The sequence below is a fragment of the Gadus morhua genome, chromosome 22, assembly GCF_902167405.1.
Source record: "Gadus morhua chromosome 22, gadMor3.0, whole genome shotgun sequence".
Classification (NCBI taxonomy): Eukaryota; Metazoa; Chordata; class Actinopteri; order Gadiformes; family Gadidae; genus Gadus; species Gadus morhua.
In genome coordinates this window covers 6,291,246-6,311,245 of record NC_044069.1, presented here as the reverse complement: position 1 = coordinate 6,311,245, position 20,000 = coordinate 6,291,246, and the positions used below count along the sequence as shown (strand labels likewise).

The following is a 20,000-nucleotide window of genomic DNA, read 5'->3' as shown; positions in this document are numbered from 1 at the left end:
AAATGTGGGATGGTAGATAGATGGACTGACAGACGGAAAGACAGAATGATGCATACATACATACATACATACATACATACATACATACATACATACATACATACATACATACATACATACATACATACATACATACATACATACATACAGTACATACATACAGTACATACATACAGTACATACCTAGCTAAATAGATGGATAGCTAAATAGATAGATAGATAACCTGAAGGACGAAGAGACGGAAGGTCTAGATAAATTGATGCATACATACATACATACATAAATAGATAGAAAGATAGGCATAGAAGCTGCTATTCTTGAGAACTCAAGCATAGAATCAAGAAAGAAACCTAAATATCAATGAGTATATAACTGAACACAGTATATAAAAAACAGCAACACTTTCTGTATCGTGATATGGAAGAAGAGGATCCTTCAGAATGAAACGGCTCATGGCGAAGCGAAGGTTTTTATACTCAGGTCTGAGAGCGAGGCAGTGGAGAGAGGCAGTGCCGAACTCACGTTGAACGACCAGACGCGCGTGTGATGGAGAGGACGCTGGTGGTGACGATTGGCCCCAGCTACACCCCCGCTGAGGGCCCTTGGTACTGCATATGAATCACCTTCTGAGCGTGGAGCCCGGGGCCCTGGTTGGCTGAGTCACGTCCCTGTCCCTGTGTCCTGTGTTGGTAACTTGTTGTGCTTCATGTGCCGTGTTATGAGCACTTCACGAGTAGGATCCCCGGACGTACTACGGACGTGCTTTGGGCACGGTGGAACAATCGTGTCATAGGAGGATCTGTATTTTTTCGTTTCTGCAGTTCTGGCTATAAAGTTTTAAATAGTCATTCTGCTATCACCTACATTCCTTATTCACTTATTCATATAAGCTGAGTTGTAGAAGCAGAACCCCAACACTAAACCCAGTAAAATAATAACCAAGGAATCACTACTATATAATGCTATATTTCTGCATTGTATCACAGGTTCGTAATGTTTACTGCAGATTTCCGTCCCTAATACACACATATATAAATACTATCGCTTTTGGAGAATGGAATACTATTTGGCAGAGGTTTTTACCCAAATTGCCTCACGGTGAATTCAGATCCATGTCATCGGCAGGGGTACGGGGACAACCCGCTCAGGGAGGCCCAGAGACAGGCTGTGGATGTTGAGGATCCAGCCCCCTCACATGAATAGAGTTCAAAGTTCAATTATTGTTTCTTAACTTTATTATATCATTAAATGTCCTGCTGCTCTCAATTGGCTGGTGTGTGTGTGTGTGTGTGTGTGTGTGTGTGTGTGTGTGTGTGTGTGTGTGTGTGTGTGTGTGTGTGTGTGTGTGTGTGTGTGTGTTAGGGCTTTGACTTCGAACTTCGTGATTCGAATATAATTCGAATATCAAAAAAATAAATCAAAATTCGAACGAATATTAGGCAGCCCTTAATATTCAAACCTGTTATGGGCAGGCCAAGAGGGAGAGACGTCGGAGAACCCATGCAGTCTATTCATAATATTGTAATGACCACGGAAGAGGCAGTGAATGAAGTATTGATTAGACAGCGATTTATTAGAAACATAATAAACCGTTGGAACACGCAAGACCGGTAACCACAGCAACGCCTGTAAACAAACCTCGCAAAGCCCAATCCAGGGCTGAATCCGAATACTCATACTTGTAGTATGCATTTTGTAGTACGCCACAAATATAGCGCGTCCGAATGCTCAGTGTGCATTGTGTAGTACGGAAAACGTTTCCGAATGCGTACTACCGCCACAGTATACAACGGTAGGTCACTACGTTACCAGACTATGAGTCTGGTAACGAACGAAGAAGAGAGGGCTGACCCGACACTACCAACAGCGGCTTAGAAAGACGTGATAGAAAGCGGCGAAAAAAAGAGACATTAAAAAGAGTAGTAAAGTAAGTTATTAAGTAAAAAGAGACATTTTTAATTTAATAGCAACGATGACAAGACGGAAAACAGGTAACTTATCAAGGTAATTTTGCCGGCATCTGAGGGGAGACACGTCATCTCCAAACATCCGGTGGAGTTACGGCGGTGTTCGGAAGAGTTCAGAGGCGTTCTACGCATAGCTGTAGACCGTTCTAGGCGTTCTACGCATAGCTGAGCATCAAGTAGTAGACACTGAACATAAATAGTATGTACTAAGTATTCGGATTCAGCCCAGGTATTACTGAAGGCATTTAATGGTCAAAATATTATTAATAGATATTCGAATATATTCGAATACTAATATTAATAAACAAACGAACTTCGAATATGATTTTTGGCCAAAAGTCAAAGCCCTAGTGTGTGTTTTCGTTTTGCTTGGTAAGGGACATGAAACTGAGTTTCTCTGTTTAAAAAAACCCCAACAAACGACAAAAGCCCAGGTGGCGTCCTCCCTGGTCGTCGTGTCTTCCTTTGGGGCCAGGGTGGAATCGCATCGGCACCCGGCGTCCAGGTGTGAAGAGGAGGAGGAGGAGGAGGAGGAGGAGGAGGAGGAGGAGGGACGAGGACATGCTGAGTCTCACTGTGTGCCTGTCCTCTTTTAGAAAGCTCTGTGCTGGCCTGTAGCTATCTTTAACCCTGATTATCAGCTCACGGTGGTGGAGGAGGAGAGAGACTTGAGGGACGGGGGTTGGTTTTTCTCACACTGGCGGCTCACGGCTAACAGCTAGTGGCTAACGGCTAGCAAATCCTGTCGTGTCGTTCTTAGTGTTCTGGCGACCTAGATTGTCATCAAAGGGGGTGAGGTCTTCGGTAAAACGGAAGTGAATGAAGGAAACGGCAGACCTCAAGTCGAGTCAAACTAAATTGTGCAGCACTTACAGTTAAACAGCTACACTCTAAAAGGGCCTCGCAGGCAAAACATGATACGACATTTACCCGAACCCATAGCCTTCGATAGAGACAGGACCCAGAATCTAAAGGTGAAGAAACCTGGAGAAGGAATACAGAAGAGGTATCCCTCCTTCCACAATGTTCCTCCCTGGTTCTAAAGAACGTTTTTACCAGAGGATATTGATCATCTTCTACAATCAGGTTGGAAACATACTCCACATGGTCTGAACAGTTTGAGACCTGCTGATGAGCAGCACATTGGGTCCAGCCCATCTGGTAACGGGTTGGAACTGGTTTATATGTCTGTGTAGGGGCCAAAATGTATATTTAGTCTACTTTGTTCATTGGTTTATTTTGATTGGTTGCTCAGGCTGTTTGTGGATCATGTGACTTCCGTTTGATTGACACATGGGCGGGGTTTAATCTACATACCCGGGCATTGGGATGGGCGGGAGTTATGGACAAAGGGGTCAGTGGCGCTCCTGATATTTTCTGTTTACATCGTCATTGTCATCACCTTGATCTTTTATTGAGTTCTGTGAGTGGGTCGGCTTAGCTCAGGAGGTATAGCAGTTGTCATGTAACCAAAAGGTTGCTAGCTCAATCCCCAGACAGTTAAACCTAACTGCTCCTGACGAGCTGGCTGTCGCCTTGCACGGTTGACTGCCGTCAGTGTGTCAATGTGTCTATTAACCGATGTAAGTTGTTTTGGATAAAAGCGTCTGCTAAATGCCATAATTGTAATTGAGTTGATTTCATTACCATCCTCAGGTTTCCATTCATCAGTTGTTACGCTGCGTTCACACTGTACACGTCCGTCGATGGATGACGGAGGGTGGATCTGAAAGGTTGAACATTTCTCAACTTTTTGACACAGGCAACGGAGTCGACAGAACGGATTGACCCACAATGCACTTCGAGAGCGGCCCATGAAAAAGCCAATGAGATCCGTCGATGGACGTGTACAGTGTGAACGCGGTGTTGGTCCGTCTTTTCAGTGAAATAAACTTTCAAACTATATTCACCTCTGGACTTGGGTTTGTTTGGAACGACGCGTATCTGCACGCAGCCCACGTAAGCCTCTTAGCGGCCTTTATTGGAAAGCTGTCGCTACAGTCTGTCTAATCAGAGATCTAATACATCTGATTGAGCATATGTTGTACACGGGTTATGGAGCGTGTTCGGTAACGCAGCCGCGGTGGAAGGTCATGGACAGAAGGATTCGAAGACATGGCGGCAGGCTTACTGCGGGGATATTAATAGAAACAGACTCAGGTAAACAAAGCCGGAGTCTTAAGAACCGTGTGAAGGAAAACTGTCAACTCATGCTAGCCTCAGGCGGGGAGGTCAACCGGCAGATCTTCCGTTTTTTTCCGGTCTCCATTTGTTGGATTGTAGTTTTTATCAATGGAACAATCTTTCTCCCTGTGGTCGACTTGCAAAATGTGCTTCTACCTAGATATAAGAAATGAGGAAGCTGCCAAAGAAAACAAAAACCTGACAGCTCTATTTGGTTTCATTACATTTTTCACAACGATGGAAAACTAGGTCGGTTAAATTGGCATAGGATTATTTTTGCATGCTATCGGGAATAGGTGAAGCAATGTATTTTACTATGTGTGCACACAGCTCCCACCCACACCTGGCTGCTGTATGACATACTTCCTTTAACTTCTTCTTCTGTCGAAACAAACTCCTTCACAGACCCACGTCCAACCAACTCCAAGCCAAGTGCCACTGCTCACCCCAGAGCAATTCAGAAGGTCATGATTCCCTCCACCGTCTCGCACAGGAAACAGATGGACTGATAGACCTGACCTGTTAGTCCTTAAGCAGAGAGCCAGACCAGGGGTAGCTTATTACCACAGAGAGTGTGAGAGATAGTGTGTGTGTGTGTGTGTGTGGTGTTGTGTGTATGTGTATCTCTATGTGTGTGTGTGTGTGTGTGTGTGTGTGTGTGTGTGTGCGCGTGTGTGCGTGTGTTTGTGTTTAGAGCAGGATACTAGAGTGATAGTGTTCCACTCCCAGTTGAAAGGTTGAAAAGGTTGTCCTAACTGCTCCTTGATGACTTCTATCAAAATTCCGTCTAAATCGTAGTGACGCACACTGAATTGGTAAATGGTTAACGATGTGTGTGTGTGTGTGTGTGTGTTTGTGTGTGTGTGCGTTTCTTTGCGTGTGTGTGTTTTTGCGTGTGTTTGTGTGTGCATGTGTTTCTGTTCTTGCGTGTGTTTGTGCACGTGCGTGTTTGCGCCTCTTATCTCCGGTCTTCTCTGTTACCACGACGACGCGACGTCCCCGATTTTTCTATGCATCATCGTACGAAGGACGAAACTAACCCTGCGGCCCACCCGAGCCCACCCTAAGCGGGCCGGAGCTCCAACGCTGTGATGGCATACCGAATGAAGGGGATTATATCTCGGCCAGCCGGTCCCCAGGGAGAGAGGGCGAGAGGCGGCAGTACCTCAGGAGGTAGAGTGGGTTGGCTGGTAACCTGAAGGTTGTTGGTTCGATCCCCGGCTCCTCCTAGCTGTCGAGTGTCGAGGTGTCCTTGAGCAAGACAACCTAACCCCTGACTGTTAGCTCCCTGACGAGCCGGCTGTCGCCTGGCATGGTTGACTCCGCCGTCGGTGTGTGAATGTGTGCGTGAACGGCGACTGTGAGGCATTATTGTAAAGCGCTTTGGGTGGCCAATGGTTAGAAAAAGAGTACGTAACAGAGAACGGTCACCTGACACCAGAGAGCGGGGCGTTGGGCGTCTCGCTCGCCCCCCCCCGTTAGATAACCTGGATTACAAACGATCTGTTTGGAAAACACCGGATTAATGTTACTGTGGCGGATAATCCAGCCCACCACCCCCCCCCCTGGCGTGGTGTGTGTGTGTGTGTGTGTGTGTGTGTGTGTGTGTGTGTGTGTGTGTGTGTGTGTGTGTGTGTGTGTGTGTGTGTGTGTGTGTGTGTGTGTGTGTGTGTGTTTATTCAAATGCTCTGAAAGGTGTTTCTAGTCTTTGTGTATTTCACGTGTCAGTGTTTGTGTGTGTGCGTCTAACTAGTGTGTGTGTCTGTGGTTGCATGGGTCTAAACATATCACAGGACGCATGTGTGTGTGTGTGTGTGTATGTGTGTGTGTTTGCGTGTATGTGTGTGAGGGAGCGTTTGAACACGTTGTTGCTGTTGTATTGTGGCCCCATGCAGATGTAATCACACACACGCGCGATTACATGGGGCCATGGGGCCACACATGTTTGACTGTATTTGTGTGTATGCAGTCATGTGATGTGTGAATGCCTGTGTCTGTGTGTGTGTGTGTGTGTGTGTGTGTGTGTGTGTGTGTGTGTGTGTGTGTGTGTGTGTGTGTGTGTGTGTGTGTGTGTGTGTGAGGGGGGGTACCCACCATGTGCCTGTGTGAGTGTGTGTGCAGGACCTCTACATTCCTCACCCTACGGTATGTGTAGTGAAGCGGACCAGAAGCTGAATGGATGGAGTTGAGTTTGGTTGTTTGGCTCCCAGGGCCGTAGGGTCACACAGCACAGGCCTGCTCTAAACCAGCACCCCCCTAACACCACCTCCAGCAACACCACCACCTCCACCACCACACTACTACCACCACACTACTACCACTACCACCACCACCTCCACCACCATCACTACCACCTCCACCACCACCTCCACCACCACAATACTACCACCACAATACTACCACCACTACCACCACCACCTCCACCACCACCTCCACCACCACCTCCACCACCACCACCACCACCACACTACTACTACTACCACCACCCTCCACCACCACACTACTACTACCACTACTACCACCACCTCCACCACCACCTCCACCACCATCACTACCACCTCCACCACCACCTCCACCACCACAATACTACCACCACAATACTACCACCACTACCACCACCACTCCACCACCACCTCCACCACCACCTCCACCACCACCACCACCACCACACTACTACTACTACTACCACCACCTCCACCACCACACTACTACTACCACTACTACCACCACCTCCACCATCACCACCCCCAACACCACACTACTACTACCACTACTACCACCACCTCCACCACCACCTCAACCACCACACTACTACTACCACTACTACCACTACTACCACCACCTCCACCACCACCTCCACCATCACACGACTACTACCACTACCACCACCTCCACCACCACACTACTACTACCACTACTACCACCACCACCACACTACTACTACCACTACTACCACCACCTCCACCACCACCACTACTACTACCACTACTACCACCACCTCCACCACTACACTACTACTACCACTACTACCACCACCACACTACTACTACCACTACTACCACCACCTCCACCACCACCTCCACCACCACACTACTACTACTACCACTACTACCACCACCTCCACCACCACACTACTACTACCACTACCATCACCACCACTAATTCCACCATCACCTCCACACTTCTACTACTACTGCTAGAAGCGTCTTAGAGTACCATATTAAGCGCTATATAAATTTCATTTATTATTATTATTATTATTATTACTACTACTACTACTACTACTACTACTACTACTACTACTACTACTACTACTACCACTTCTACCAGTACCACCACCAACATCATCATCACATCCACAACCAACACCCCCTCCACCACCAGCAACACCACCACCACCACCACAAACACCATCAAAACCTCCACCACCACCACCGACATCACTACCACCTCCACCGGCACAACCACCACCACAGCGAGTGTGTGTGTGTGTTTGTGGGAGGGTCATCTAATCATCTTAGCAAACACATGGCTAACACTGAAGCATTAGTGAATTTGTGGATCATCATAGACCGTTGCTGGAACAAGTACAAGTGTTGATATTTGTCTGTGCGCCTGTATTTTGCGGGAGTACACGTGATGATTGATGTGTGTGTGTTTGTGTGTTTTCCTGTGTGGATCTACTCTGTGCTGAGCTGTAATGCTGGTTCTGTTATGGCTTTCAGTCTGCGGTTGAGTCACCTCTTGCTGTCGATACGGCTTGGCCTAGAAACTAAGGTATTGAAACAGTTTGGTGCATTGCGATATTGACTGATTCATGCCAGCATGAGAGACCTACTTAAAGGAAGGACTGAGAGAGAGGGAGAGAGAGAGAGAGAGAGAGAGAGAGAGAGAGAGAGAGAGAGAGAGAGAGAGGGAGAGAGAGAGAGAGAGAGAGAGAGAGAGAGAGAGAGAGAGAGAGAGAGAGAGAGAGAGAGAGAGAGAGAGAGAGAGAGAGAGAAGAGAGAGAGACGGAGACGGAGAGACGGAGACGGAGAGACAGAGAGGGAGACAAGAGAGGGTGAAAAGAGGGAGGGAGGAAGGGAGAGAGAGAGAGAGAGAGAGAGAGAGAGAGAGAGAGAGAGAGAGAGAGAGGGAGAAAGAGAGCGAGAGGGAGAAGGAGAGGGTGAGAGGAAGGGAGAGAAAACCGAGAGAGGGAGAGGCTGAGAGGAAGGGAGAGAGGGAGAAGCGAGAGAGAGAGAGAGGGAGAGGATGAGAGAGAGAGTTACATAAGCACCCGGAGACCCAGATCTAAATTCTCTGTTAGCTGTATGGTGCGCCCGGCCCGTCTCAGCTAATGTTCGTCACACTGCGCTGTTCATCAACAGCCTCCGACAGCCCGGCCTAAACATAGGGAGCGCCGTCATCGCAACGCAAACACACACCCATGAAGATGAATACTGTGTGCTGTTGTGATTATTATGGGATGTTCAGCCTGGTAATGGCCTTGCAAACCGCAGGTGTCTGGAAGTGTTGAGGTTCGAAAACACCAAATGTGCTTGGACGGCTTGTTTTTCCCTGTCTCCCCTTCTCTCTCTCTCTCTCTCTCTCTCTCTTCCTCTCTCACTCTGTCTCTCTCTCTTTCTATCTCTCTCTCTCCCCTCCCTCTCTCTCTCCCCTCCCTCTCTCTCTCCCCCTCCTCTCTCTCTCTCTGTCTCTGTTGGCTGTCTCTCTCAATTTAATTTAAACGTTGAGTGCTTCATTCGCAAGGCTTTTTTAAATATTATCAAAGGATATCTCTGCCTCTCTCCCTTTTTCTCCCCTCTCTCTCTCTCTCTCTCTCTCTCTCTCTCTCTCTCTCTCTCTCTCTCTCTCTCCAGGGGAAAAGGCTGTTATGTAATAATGTGATATTCAGGAAGACCCCCACATGCACACACACACAGACATAAACACACCCCACACACACACACACACACACACACACACACACACACACACACACACACACACACACACACACACACACACACACACACACACACACACACACACACACACACACACATACATAGAGGTCCACCGGTATTGGAGCGTGTGTGTATCCAGTTTAGAGTGCTTCATGAACAGTCCAGGGACCTGTTCCAGAAAACCTCTCATGGTTCTCCATAAATGGTCGAATCATTCAGCTCGCCCCAAGATGGCCGCCAGCAGAGCGAGGCCCCTGGAGCCGGTGCTGATCAGGGTGACCCCGGGCTGTGGAGAGGAGGCCTGGTGATAGGATCCACCTCTCCATTATTAACCAGGGGAAAACCTGGCAACCGGACACTCCGCTCCGGCCTGCACCCGCTCCCTATCGCTGGGCTGGGCCACGCCCCGACGCACGGGAGCGCACGCACACATACACACACACACACACACACACACACACACACACATCCACGAAAGCACGCATACACACACACACACACACACACACACACACACACACACACACACACACACACACACACACACCCACGAAAGCACGCACACACACACACACACACACACACACACACACACACGCCCACGCACGCACGCACGCACGCACGCACGCACGCACGTACACACACACACACACACACACACACACACACACGCACGCACGAACGCAGACACACACACACACAGGGTCACTGTGGGGCCTCAGCCCTCGTGGAACCACATGGTTGTCCTGCGTACCGTGCCGTCTCTGCTGAGGGTCCGGGCGCGGGGGGGGGGGGGTGACCAGGAGGTCAGGAGGAGGAAAACAAGGCTTTTGTTTCGGGGCTCCGGGATGTTTCAGCGGTGACCCCCGCCGGGAGGAGGGGTCTCAGTCACACGGTACCGGGCTGATGAACCCGTCGGCTCCAGGCCGTCAGTCCGATGATGGGACGTATAGACTGTCGTTTGCTGCAGCGCGGCGATTTAAGGCTCAGTTATGGTCCCACGTCGACGCAACGCGAGGACCCCCCCCCCGCAGACGCTTCGACGCCGCCGTGAACCTGTGTGGGCTCTTCGTCGGGTTTTAGCGAGCGGACCAATGGGAACGAAAGGTGCACATTTTTGAGAGGCGCACGTCAGGCCGGTGCGGCGGACGCAAGGAGGGTCCGCAGGGACGTAATGGATCTGTAAACCCCCTTGTGTCGCCTCGACGTGGAGCCATAACCGAGCCTTCAGTCCCTTCGGTTGAGACACCTGGATGGACTCGATCCAGGTCACGTCACCGCTGCACGTCCTTAGTCATGTAAACGCCGTGCACACATTATGATCTTCGTGTGTGTGTTCATCTGGGTGTGTCATCGTACACAAAGTGTCTTTAATAGGGCATTGACAGGGCTTTGACGGGAAACATCACATGTTCATCCGCTCAAAACAAGTCGTGAGGACACGAGCACGGCAGGCCATGACATCACGAGGAGAAATCACGGGGTGACGTCACGGGGTGACGTCACAGGGTGACGTCACGGGGTGACATCAGTCTTGTTTCAGGCAGGCTCTTTAAGTTATTGATTCGGGTCAGAGGTGATGAACACATCCACACGGGACACGCAATGTAGGGCAATAAGATAGAGCGGTGTGTGTGTGTGTGTGTGTGTGTGTGTGTGTGTGTGTGTGGGGGGGGGGGTTGAGTGTGTGTGTGTGTTTTGTGAGTGTGTGTGTGTGTGTGTGTGTGTGTATAGTGGGTTTCTGCTCCATCTCAAAATTGGGCTGGGGGTCAGGTATCGATGGTGTGCTAGTCACACACACATATACACTTACAGACACACACACACACTCACACACACACAGACACACACATAAAAAAAGATTTATGTTAAGTGAATTAACGAGGCAATAGGCCTAAGCAAATACAGGATAACACTTGTTAATTCTGCCAGGAAAATCCTTGTGAAGCATCCCAAAACATAAAAATACATATCTGTGTGTACAAAACAAAATGAGGTAAAATAAAATAAATATTTACACCACCTGACAAGAGATCACACAAAGGAGCCAATGTTCCCATGATTCAAACCAGCCTGAACCTCAGGTGCACTTGTTGCGGTGCACGGTGAATGATTACCCGGGAGGTGCCAACTGGTCTGTAGGCTGTTGGGTACTGATGCATCTTGGGTATCTAGGCTACTGGCACGCAGGTGGGGGACCCACACAGCCAACATCAAACCACCCCCCCGGACCCCCACCGCCCACCTCCCACTCAGGGTCGCTGACCTACGTATACAGGGAGCTCCTCCGCTGTCTCCATGGTGACGACCTTTTGTTTCGACGGACATGTCCGCGGGATCCAGCGCTATGTGAGTCACCTGGTCCTACAGGGAAGTGAAGGAACGGGCAGCACCCGTTGGTCATGTGACTGCACACCGGTACGATGCACACATGAACCGCGTCAACGTTAGCTTAAAACGTGGCGTGTGTTGAGCAAACTGTATGACATCATTTACATGACTTCTGCGTGTGTAGTCCTTCTAATTTCGTATTTTCCACATTGGGTTTTTACGACAAACCGTGACTTTCTTGACTTGCACAATTTGTATTTTAGATTCATCAACATCCTATGAGTGATTCTGTGACCCTGCCCTGATGGACTGCTGCAATCAAACCAAAGCAAGCGTGTATATTTTGTTCTATGCGTCATATCTTTATGTAATGCACTGTTTTCATTTCTTTGACGTGAGGCCCAAAGCGAATTCTTCCGTCCGAGGCTGGACAATGAAGTGGCATTCTCTTTGTTCGTGGACGATTACTAAAGAACTCACAGGGCCGCATTCCAACGCCGATCGCGGTCGTCTGCGCTCTGCCTCTGAGCTTCCCCTCCGGGTTCATGATGATCAATCCTTTCTCTTATTCAAACTAATCCTCACAGAGCCGCCGACGTCAGCCGGGCCTTGATTGGACTTCTTATGTACCACGCTTACGTAAACTTCTCTGTAACCGAGCAAAGAAATACCATGTGACCCAAGGACACACAGACATGCATGGTCATACACATACACAAACACACACACCCGCACACAGAAGACACACATACACAGAGAAGACACACATACACAGAGACAAAACACACATATACAATCATATGCACACACATACACAGTCATATACACACACACACACACACACACACACACACGCACACACACACGCACACACACACACACACACATACGCGCACACACACACACACACACACACACACACACACACACACACACACACACACACACACACACACACACACACACACACACACGCAGACACAACACACACACGCACATACACAGCCATATACACACACACACACACACACACACAGACAAAACACACAAATACATAGTCATTAACACACACACACACATACAAAGACACAAGACACACACATGCACACTCATATACAAACACACATACACAGAGAAAACACACACATCCACGTACCCCCCGCGGCCAATCAGATGCAACCAGCCCATGGATGCGTTGCCATGACCCCTTCCCCATTTCTCTCTCTCTCTTTTTTTCTCTTTCTCCCTCTATCATTTTATCTCTTCTTCCTCCTCCTCTTTTTCCTCTTCTTCTTGCCATCTCCAGGAAGGGAGAGGCCGGGCTTCATGGATCAGGGGATCCATCATAACTTACTAGCCGGATGGAGAGAGAGAGAGAGAGAGAGAGAGAGAGAGAGAGAGAGAGAGAGAGAGAGAGAGAGAGAGAGAGAGAGAGAGAGAGAGAGAGAGAGAGAGAGAGAGAGAGAGAGAGAGAGAGAGAGAGAGAGAGAAGGGAGAAAGAGGGGGAGAGAGACAGGGAGACAGAGGTAGAGAAAGAGAGAGAGCGAGAGGAAGGACATTGTGTGTAATACCTCCCCTGCTCTATATCCAGTCCCTGGTGGCCTTGGGCAAACACTTTGAAGAGGCCTCAGATAATTACATTAGAATTGTAAACACATTAGACGATTAATGGCGACCTCCAACATTTCATCACAGAGCTACTGGCTTCACATAAATCACGGTCCGTCCTATGATTTAGTTTCAAGGCTCTGATTTGGTGTCTAACATGAGGATGTGACCTTACCCAAGTTTACTTATGGTTTGATTATGTACAGTGAAGTATAGGAAATCATTCTGTCCGCCACGCTGTGTGTCTTCACTCCCATGACCCTAATCTTGTCTTGCTGATAGAGTCAAATAATTGACTTGATATTTATATTTGTATCTAGGTCACATTTACATTTAGGATATTTAGCAGACGCTTTGAAACAATATATCGCTGCCGGTACAGTAAATATATTCGTAGAACCAAGTGCCGAGCACTTACAATTGCTAGGTTAACCCATTCCCTGTGTTCAACAACATAGCTATGATAAGATGCTACACAATGTTAAGTACTATTTATAATAGGTGTCATAGGAATGATTGAGGGTGACAGATGATATTCGTCCATCACATTCTGAATATCAGTGACTCTGCGTGTGTCATGGGGCAGGAATGGAGGAGCCATGGATTACTCAGTCAGTCTGTTGGTGTCTGTTGATGTCCCCAGCTGTATTTGTATTATTATTGAGTTAGGATGACCTGGTCTTGTCTTACGCATCGCCACAAAGCAAATTAACAACCGAAAACTCACTATATGCCACCCAATAGTACAGAGCATAGGAACACATTCTCTCTCTCTCTCTCTCTCTCTCTCTCTCTCTCTCTCTCTCTCTCTCTCTCTCTCTCTCTCTCTCTCTCTCTCTCTCTCTCTCTCTCTCTCTCTCTCTCTCTCACTCTCTCCATCTCACTCACTCAATGACTCATACACACACACCCACACACACACACACACACACACACACACACACACACACACACACACACACACACACACACACACACACACACACACACACACACACACACACACACACACACACTAGCACACACACAGAAGCATGCTTACACACTTATAATGATTTGCATGTTTCCACGCCGAGAGTCCATGACACTCTACCTGCAGAACGTGCTCATCCCACCCGGGGTGTTGGAACAGCGTCAGCCGGTTCTTCAGCTTGGTTCTTCCACAGGCTCCTATTTGCATCTACCCCCTGGAAACCTGTCCTCTCAGCCTCACACTCCCTCCCACACTTTCCCCCCTCCCCCAACCCCCCACCGTGAATGATCCTACAACATAATTACCAGTGATGTCACTATTACTACTGTTTAGTGTTTTCACCCTGAACTAATCTGAATGGAAAGCGAGTGCGCGAATGTCAAGACAGTGATTATTTTGTTTAATATTTTTATTAACAATATGGCATAATGGACATGAAGAAATGTAACTTATTTTTTTTAACAACATTTTAAATTCTTATATAAAATGCTACTCATATTTGACACAATATTTTCAACCAAAAAGGGTTAACGTTCAAATAATGAGCAAAAATACCTTCCCCCCCAAACCGACCTAACCCACCCATCCCAGCTTGTCTCTTTAAGTCCAGATCTTCACAAGAATGACTGTCTATTGAAGTGCATGTCCAAAGAAGGATTACAAAGACAGTTATTCTTGCGGTTCTATATGATAACTCATGCTCATTGTATGATATCTCTTACTTGTGTTTCTCTTGTGTTTCTCTTCACTTGTGTTTACTTTTCTTTTTTACATTTTTATATTGCCCTGTTGAAGGAGCCTGAGACTCATCAATTTCCTTGCCAGGGACTAATTATTTCATTGTTGTGTATATGACAATAAACAATCTTGAATCTCAACTACTACAGAGCTTCACTACTTTTAAGTCATTAAAAGTATAATGTATTCAAGCACAGACAGCTCATCACTACTTGAGGAAAGTTACTTGAGTACAAGCGCTCATAAATGTCTGTCTGCCCTTGCGGCCTGGTGATGAGTGTCTGAACCTCCACTAGTGTGTGTGTGTGTGTGTGTGTGTGTGTGTGTGTGTGTGTGTGTGTGCGAAGCCCCATCTGGGATTAAGGACACTGATGTGTTATGAAACTGGAGAGCATCTGTTGCACTCAGAACTACAGCGATGCCCTTCCCTGTCTCACACATACGCACACATACGCACCGAAACGCACACACACAGACAAACGCACACAGAGACACACACACACACAGGTCATTACGACTATAACCTTTCCTGATGAAAAGGATGATGTCTTACACACAATCTCACACAGACACACGCACACACATGTCTCCCTGAAGCGTCCTTGTGTGACTTTATGTTTGTGTGCATGTACATGTGTGTGTGTGTGTGTGTGTGTGTGTGTGTGTGTGTGTGTGTGTGTGTGTGTGTGTGTGTGTGTGTGTGTGTGTGTGTGTGTGTGGGTGATACCAATGGAATAGCAGCAACATAAAAATACTCTTGAATTTAAAGCCCTTTGCAAACCATCAGAAATGAGGATTTATTCTTCCTCAGCTCGTAGAGGAAACGTGTCCCACATCTTGTACACACACTGTGTTTAATTCAACACGCTATGTCCGGAGGCACAAACAGAACGGTGTCCTCAACAAACCTGTACATTCTGTCCTCATTTTATCAAAACGTTTTCCCGATTCACAAATCAATCCTTAAGGGTCGAAAAGGAGAAAATCAATCTTTCGTTCTGCACCTTCCAAACAGAGTGTCTGTCTTCACGCCCGGCCCGGGGGGTGTTCTGCAGAATCAGTCCCCTGTAAAGCGGTCTCCTCGCTCAGGTGCAGCTCATTGAGTGTCCTCCATTCATCCCCATTACAGCCTCGGATGGCTTCCCAGGCCCGGTCAGGTCCCGGATTGCTGCCAGGAGCCTGATAACACACAGAGGAAGCCTTTCTCCATACCTTTCTAAACATGTGGTTAATCACTTTAGCAGGGTTGGGATGAAGGACGTTTCAGAGCAGGTGGTTTATGTTAGTGCTCGCATGAGAACACATCACGGTTCTACGATGAGGTAATGAAGTAACCAACGATTCCCAAATGGTACATGATCAAAGTTTTAGGTTCATAAGCAGATAGTCCTCGAGTTTTGTAAGCCTATTTTGGCCTGAAGGTTTATGTTCCTTGGTTTACTTTAAGGGGGCTTTGTGACAATCATGCAGCACACAGGGTCAACCTTTACCCAAACGTTCTTCTTATCACTGTGATGACATCGCCCTTTTGCCTCCCCCCCCCAGGCACAGTTGATATGAGTTGGCCAAAAGTCAGACTCCACACTGCGCTTTCTTATTAACCACCTCTTCCCTAACTGACCTCTCACCTTTCTCTGTCTTGTGCTCGCTCTCCCTCAGTGGAATGCTAAAGCGTTGTGTGTGTGTGTGTGTGTGTGTGTGTGTGTGTGTGTGTGTGTGTGTGTGAGTGTGTGTGTGGCTCTCTGTCTCTGTCTCTCTCTCTCTCTCTCTCTCTCTCTCTCTCTCTCTCTCTCTCTCTCTCTCTCTCTCTCTCTCTCTCTCTCTCTCTCTCTCTCTCTCTCTCTCTCTCTCTCTCTCTCTCTGTCTCTGTCCTCTCTCTCTCTCTCTCTCTCTGTCTCTCTCTCTCTCTCTCTCTCTCTCTCTCTCTCTCTCTGTCTCTGTCTCTCTCTCTCTCTCTCTCTCTCTCTGTCTCTCTCTCTCTCTCTCTCTCTCTCTCTCTCTCTCTCTCTCTCTCTCTCTCTCTCTCTGTCTCTCTCTCTCTCTCTCTCTCTCTCTCTCTCTCTCTCTCTCTCTCTCTCTCTCTCTCTCTCTCTCTCTCTCTGTCTCTGTCTCTCTCTCTGTCTCTCTGTCTCTCTCTCTCTCTCTCTCTCTCTCTCTCTCTCTCTCTCTCTCTCTCTCTCTCTCTCTCTCTCTCTCTCTCTCTCTCTCTCTCTCTCTCTCTCTCTCTCTCTCTCACCAACTCATAACTAATCTTGTTTTATAGAATCATGTGTGGGCGGGTGGTGCTCGTAGTTAATGGGATGGTTCTGATGAACATAATATCATGACATTGTAATTACATTACATTCATCTTCTTTTCCACAATATTTCCTACGAAGGCTCAGGCCTCCGTGCCGAAGCCTTCAGTCCCTCCGCTCCGAGCTCTGATTGGCTGGGTCGGTTTGGGAGCTTGAAAAACAGACTAAAGATAGCTTAATGTCCCGGCAGTTGGACCTAATGGTTCGATTTAACTCCTGTATACTTTCCCTTACCATCCTCCTTCTTGGGGTGTCCAAAAATAGTTATAATAATAAGTTATAATTCCTTCTTAGATGTTTTGTCACGAATACCTTGACACATAGCGTGCAAGGCGGGTGACTCAGTGACTTAAAATAGTTTAAACGTTTGTGACACCTGACACAACAACAGTGCCTGTCACTATTTTTCTTTCTTTTTTTATTTGTCTTAAACACTGCTCTCATGCGCGCCATGCAAAACCTTTCGCGTCACACGGCAAATTCTTCATATTGCTCAACGCAAAGCGCTGGGATCGAGATGTCACCGCGGTGAACCACCTCCTTATCTCCCCCCCGACGTGATAATGGCCTTAGGAAACAAAAATAGCCTCCTGCTGTTGTGACGTTACAAAGTGCCGTTCGCGAGACATTCAGCTGCCATTGATGACGGTGGACAAAGGGGAGACCCAGCAGCTATGGGGGGAGAATACCGAGAACTAGTCCTACTCTACGTTTGTGGAACTGGCGTGGTACTCTACCGGGAAAAGCATCACGCCGCATCAGGTGATGGGAGAGCGAAAGGTCGGAGTGAAAAGCCGATTGTTTAGTCAAAGCCAGAGTCAAAGTGAACTTTATTGTCAGACAGACCGTGCATCAAGTTACACAGACGACCGAAATTGCGTTTCCTCATACTCAAACAAATGTGCGATTAATATATTTACCACACAACATATAACATGTAACATAATGACACAATAACATAATAGTGCAAATAGACAACAACAAATCGTGTCACATGACCTGTAATCAGAGAGGACGTGAGGGCCAGTCTGAACAGGGGAGAGTGTATCCATCGATCAGGTCTTGTTAATTAGAGGATGCATCTCAGGGAGGTTATCAATATTTAGACATGTTGGAGTACTTTTGGACTTTCGGAGGGGGTCGTCACAAGAGGAACTGGGGGGTTCACAACCCGTGGCCCTGAAATCAATGGCTATTTTCGACTGTGTTTACCATTGGCCTCTATATAGTTCATCCTATCAGCAACCTCTGACATCTGTAAGTACCCCCTCCACCCCCACCCCCCAGCACTGATAAGTGTCTTCCCAGCTAATCACACCGTGTTAACGTGATGGGAGCCAGGGCCGGTGAACTCTGCCATGCAAATATTGACGGATGGAATTAAGGTCCTTTCCACACCGGCGGAACCGGCTCTGCCCGTCCTGGGAGCTGATTGGCCATTTCCTGGCCTTCCCAGGAAAAACATGAAGGGTGATCTGTTTCCAGGGGAGTTTTGCTGTGAATTTATGGAAACATATTAGGTCATTGAAGTCTATTTGTGGATTCATATGAAGTCACAACCAGTTCTTCCATCTTCCTATAAACAACCACTGCTCAGTTACCGTAATTTCTCCTACGGGGGATTCAACTATCTATCTATCTAGATTCCGGTTAACCACTTTTTAACGCAAAACACATTGTCGTTGTTCGGACACGGAAATAATGTAGACACGCAGACATTTGAATAGTTTGGTTCTCCTGGTCCAAGAGAACCAAAAAATACATAATAACAAATAAACACAGCCCCACTACAAACGTGCTCTGTGTCCGTTAAAACGACTCTTGTTTGGGTTGTATTATGAATATAATTTGCACTCTGCTTTGGTCTTTACAGTCGTTCACCACAACCCAAACAGTCGCTGCCCCCCACCCGTCGTGGTTTGTGCTCTGTGTGTCTGCCGGCTCTGATCAGGGGAGCCGGGCAGTCTCAGACCGGAGATGAAAGCGTAGCGCGGAGGTCTGGGCGTTGCGCCGCCTGGTTCCTCCAGACCCTTTGAAGATTGTCACGTGTGCGGGCAAAAGTCTGGGACTGAAATGGACCTGATCCATCGGAGGGCCCTGGTCCTCCTCCTAACCCTGAAGGGCCCGGCCATAGGCCCCCAGGATCACCCCTGGAGGAAGGAGCCTTATCTCTTCGGATGCCAAACGGTTAAACTGATTAGTAGTTTGAGGCATGCTTTATCCAAAGCCACTTACAGTAAATTAGGTTATCAAGGAGCAGGTAGAGGACTTGGCTCCAGTAGGACTACTGGTAGGCTGCCAGGGTTGAGGGTTTGATTCCCCCCCGGTAAGAGATGTATGCACTGGTATTTGGCTAAAGGCGATGATCCAATGGTGGTAGAAAAGGTAAAAACATGGCAGCAGCCTCAAAGTCATTTCATGGCTCTGGAGCGAATCAGACGCTCTGATTATACGGTTGATCGCAAATTGACTATGGCTCACTGGGAGCCAAGGCCCTCGACGAGAGAGAAGAGAGAAGCCAAGAGCGGCGGTACCCTGTGAGGAGGGGGAGGTGGGGGGGGGAACGTGATCGACACACTGGTGGATGATGTGGATCATGAGGGCCAGTCGCTGTCATGGGAAGGGGGGGGGGGGGGGGGGGGTAGGGGGGAGATTCTGTTGCAGCACACGGCAGGACACCGTACTCAGTACCAAGAAAGATAGGAAACTCTGAGTGGATCTTAAAAGAACCCACTCGCTTTGCACACACGTGCATACATACTTAGTGTAGGACACGCATGAACGCATGCACACACACATACACACACACACACATGCACGCACATACACACACACATGCACGCACATACACACATACATGCATGCATACATACTTGCATGCATTCGTGCGCACACTCATTTCATACACATGCATACACAGCCTACGCACACATGCTTGCGCACACACTGTACATG

The 20,000-nt window shown here is 47.9% G+C and overlaps 1 long non-coding RNA gene across 1 annotated transcript; it reads left to right on the top strand.

Moving 5' to 3' along the window:
• Positions 1-2,555: 2,555 nt before the first annotated feature.
• On the top strand, positions 2,556-3,873 carry LOC115535355 (uncharacterized). Its single transcript, XR_003974484.1, has 2 exons — positions 2,556-3,054; positions 3,731-3,873. It is a non-coding gene; the product is annotated as an uncharacterized LOC115535355 (long non-coding RNA).
• Positions 3,874-20,000: the final 16,127 nt, after the last annotated feature.